Here is a 4,761-nt window from a genome sequence, read left to right as displayed (position 1 = left end):
AATTAATTATTAGAAAAAGAGCTTCATACTATTTGGACAAGTACCACCTACATCTTTCAGTCTAAGTTATATCTACAAAAAATAAAATTTCTTTTAAAGTCTATCTTGTACCATTTTTTGACATTTAATACTCACAGGCAGGTTTTTTTATAAAACATCGGATGAATATCACTTTTGATTGGAACCTACTACCCAATCATCTGATTTTCGAAATCCTTAGGTTTAATGTTGGGTATATTATTCATGGGACATAGTTCTAACTACGTTTTGTTCACTACGGTTACAAGGCAATCGCTAAAAGCGATTCCCCAGTAAATCTACGAAAATACTCTGAACCAAACAAAACAGATTTTTACCAGAATATAGCAGTCAATCGAACTCTAATAAAGGCAATTAAGCCATATTGTGTAATTTATCCAAGAATTTATATTCTAGGGGACTTGCGCTCACAGGCACTTTTTTTTTGGGTCCAGGGGCGGCCCTGGAACCGAATGTCAAATTGGGCCGGAACAAACAGTAAGACCACTTCGAAGAGAAATACTACAACGCCTCTAACCCATCTCTATTTGATAATCTTCGGTACAAAACGGCGGTGTCCTTTTGGAAAAAAATTTAAGGACATTCAGTAATATACTGAATTATAAGAGGTAATATAACCTGAATGAAAAGACGTAGTATAATTGACATGACGGGAAGATATGGTCATTTGTTCTGGGAATGTCATTTTCGAGCCTGAAACCTGAAAAACAGGCTCAGGGTTTAACAGGTTAATAATCTAAACATGCCAACTTCTCTTAGTGTGCGTTTTCAACCCCGTGCCAAACCCCCTCATCCCCCCGTTGGGAGTATCTCAACCCGGAGAGCTTTGATTCTGCAAAAAAACAAAAGGGCTGCCTGCACGCCGCAATTAAGCAGAGACTCTGTCATGTTTGGAGACAGACGGAGCATTAAAGGCTCCTCAGCACCACAGCGGAATACCTAAAAGCTTGTTGGAAAAGCTTGTTGGCTTTTATCAGCGAGGTGCAAATGCTGCCGGACAGACAGATGGGCATGGTGGTCTGCGGTGATTAATGTTAGAAAAACCTACAGAGTGGAAGCAGAGCCGTGTACTCGATCACTGACAGAGTAATTAAGGATGCACTTATCACCCACACACTAACCACTAATGTCATCAAATAAAATCAATCCCAGTTGAGGTGCACACGTGTAAATACTTATAGATCAGTTCGATCGTATTGATCACATTTCGGCCCAATACTCTATATATGCAGCCTCAGGTGGCCCTCGCTCCCTAGAGGCATTTTCAACCCTACATAAATGAATCAACACGTAGCCATGCGCTTGTGATAACAGGATAATCAAAAATGAATGAAGTCTGCACAAAATCTCATCATATTCCACCCCTCTGTTCTCACCATGCTGTATTTAATGTGTGAAGCTTCTGCTATAGTGAGCAACGCAAGGCTTGGTGTTTTACGGACAAGCTGTGAGTGAGAATCAAAAGTGGTATGTTTTTACTTGAAATAAAAGTTGAATACACAGAGTCAAAATGCTTATTTATATTGTAATCAGCCGTTCCCTAGTTTCATGAAGGCCGCTAGCTAACGTTAGCCACCCAGTTGTAAAAATCGCAAATAAAATCAATAAAACCCAGAATATAAAGTCCAGATTTTACAAAATCTCTGAGGGCATATGAACACAGAGCCAGACTGTGACAACAAGTTAAACATTTTCAACTTTTCTGAAGGTTTATAACCAATTTACTTCCTTTTTTCTATTATCAGCAGCAGTGAAATAAAGAAAAAAGATATATTTCTCATACAGTAAGGATATTAATACTTGGTTCTGTAGCAAAACCAGACCAATAAATCTGGAGCAATCAACCACCATTGAAAGATTTTTAATTAGGACACAAAAATCCTTGTGTTCCTGGTATATTAAGGCGCTTTGTGTCAAAAACAACAACATCGACCACATGACAAGACAGTTAGAAAACACAATGGCAAACATTCAATAGACAAGATGGGATCTGGAAACGGATGCCATTACACCCGATGCTGAACCTTAACCCCTGCCGGCTTTACGCCTACATTACTGCATTTACAACCACAACATAGGCTAATGAGCCAATAAACCCTCATGCTTGTGCAAAAAGGAAGATCAATACACACTAGATCAATAAAACGTTGAAATACTGGAAGCAATTAGAAAGTGCTTGAGAAGGTGGCGTTCTCGTCCATACCCAATTATGGCTGGGTCAAATGGGCTTAATTGGGTGTCTAGTTTGTTGATTATCGTGTAGGCAAGTTAACATCCCGTTCATTACACTGATAGGAGAGAGGTCCCCGGTTAATTCTCGGTGCATCTGCGGTGATAATTGAGAAATTAAAAAGCAAATAGGCCTTAATATTTGTGGAAGGTGTTTCAGGAAAACTTCCGGAGTAATTAGAGAATAAGGGAGGTCCAGTTCGCTTGAACCTGGACAATTGAAGTGAGGAATGGCAGTGAGTATTTATCCACAGAAACAAACCATTTAAGAAAGTACAAATAAATAAGATTGACATCCTTTTTTACAATTTTAAGCTGCAAAGTAGCACACACATGTTGCGTTCCTGTAGTAATAATAAGTATCATTAAAACAGTTAATCGCATGGTTGGTATAGCATCCATCGGGACAGAGACTCATATTTGTGTTTAATTTCATACTGTATAATTATACAAGAAGTCATATCAAAGTATCCGTGAATATTCTCAATACTGTGACCATGAGCCTAAAGGTTGTTGACGCAGTCAGCAATCACTGTTCTTACTAACATTTACCTACAAACATTTCAAACATTCTGCTCGTAGATCCTCCTAGCTGTAGTCCAACGTGTAGAGCTATTGGTTTTCTGGGAGCGCACCTGTGTCACACTAATTTGTGGATACACGTGGTAAAGGTAAACGTTTACATTGTAAAGGTTATGTAAACACAGTTTGTTAACTTCCTTGAGCCAAAAATAATAAAGCAGTCTCGTCAGAAATGTATTTTTGATTTCTATAGATATTACAGTGACGTCCCCGATGATAATTCCTGCTTGTTCACTCACTCCCATGTGGTTATAAGGTCTTAGTGACTCTCAGCACCAGCAGAGAGGTCAGAGTTGACTCTTATAGACGGGACAATGTAAGCGTCTTATTCTGTCCCGACTCATGCTGTCCCTTGCTGACCGGGGCAGAACTGAATGGGAACGATAGATTCCAAATTCCAGATTCTTCACAGATTGTCAGCGAGCTTTGTGTCTCTGCGAAAGCCTCCAGATAGCAGACCGCTCCGAACGGAAAGCCAAAGAGCCAGAGTTTGAATAATTAACCACAATGGAATAATAAACACACTGTTCTCACAAGTTCTCCTCATTCTAAAAATGTAAAAAGCAGATGGCACAGTGCCTGCGGCGAAACCTTGGTGTAAAGCAATAGAGAGGCAAGAATGGAGCAAGAGAGAGAAAAAAGGAAAGGAAGGCAAGATAAAAAGAGAAACCAAGGAGAATTTTTTGGCAGGAGCGGGAAGAAGGATAAATGGCTGACCCCAGTTTTATTTGGACTCCTTAAAAATGCATTGAGGTAAATGAGGTGCGACCAAACTGAGTAACATACAAATAAAATATGTGACTGCAAAGGCAATATAACTGTCTTTGCTTCTATTTTGAATTATATATCATGCTGGAGATGATAGTGTACATTTTAATGTATCACTGCTTCATTGAAGACAGGAAATAGGACAGTAAGGGAGGCAACAAAGCAGGTGGGAAAACAGATATTTAGGCAGCAGACCACAGAGATAAGACAGAATGTGTTGAATTGAGAGAAAATAGGTCATCGAAAGTGGCAGAAACACCAGAAGTTGAATAATTATGGCAGTCCACATGGTTTTTATTTCTCTTCCCTGTCAGCAAATACGCCTGCTGCTGTCTGTCCATTTATTACCATGCTTAAATGTCTAGCCACAGCTGATAAATTCAGCCGGGGACAGCTGTCAATTCAGCTCATAAAATGTGGTGTTCACCAGCTGGAATGACAAAGTGCATTTCTGACTGAAATCAAGAAACCATTGTTTCCAAAAATTATTAAGATCCACAAATCAAGAATGAGTCGCACATGACGCTCACACATCTCCATGACTGCATTGCATCCTCTTTAAATAATCTCTTTACGTTTGATTCTGTGCGAGTGATGCCAACGTTGATGTTTTTGCCATTCAATTTATAGTCTAGCTTCAGACTAGGGCTGCTCAATTAACCGTATTTTAATCGCAATTACGATTATGGCTTGCAACGATTACAAAAACAACGCAATCGAAATAAAACGATTATTTTTTTATTATTATTTTATTTTTTTTTTTGGTTTTTCAGTTGAATTATACTTAAAGTTCAGGGTAATCAACTGTTAAAAACATACTGTTAAACATTTGTTCTCCAATAAATTGATGTTTTCAAAGTAAACGGATAATTGTTTTTAATAATCGTGATATCAATTATTGACCCAAATAATCGAGATTATGATTTTTGCCATAATCGAGCAGCCCTACTTCAGACCACCTCACTCCAGGGCTATTTCAGGGATCAAACATATGGCCTTTCAGCTACAGCAGAACCCACCTAACCACTAGGCCAGCCTGGAGCGCCATTACACACCCACAGAGGGGGAAGAGACATAATATCGAGTGGAGGTGAAGCCAGGCTTCTGCAGGTGAGGCGGCAGTAACAGGGATCGCCCTCTGCC

At 39.3% G+C, this 4,761-nt stretch overlaps 1 protein-coding gene across 2 annotated transcripts in view; it reads right to left on the bottom strand.

Annotated features, from left to right (window-relative positions):
• Positions 1-4,761, bottom strand: part of pfkfb3 (6-phosphofructo-2-kinase/fructose-2,6-biphosphatase 3) — a 14,042-nt gene that overhangs the window by 2,010 nt on the left and 7,271 nt on the right. The gene's annotated exons all lie outside the window — the stretch shown is intronic.

This window comes from Notothenia coriiceps, unplaced genomic scaffold (assembly GCF_000735185.1).
Source record: "Notothenia coriiceps isolate Sejong01 unplaced genomic scaffold, NC01 NC01_scaffold00024667, whole genome shotgun sequence".
NCBI lineage: Eukaryota > Metazoa > Chordata > Actinopteri > Perciformes > Nototheniidae > Notothenia > Notothenia coriiceps.
Note: the sequence above shows the minus strand (reverse complement) of the source record. Positions and strands in the feature narration are given on the sequence as shown.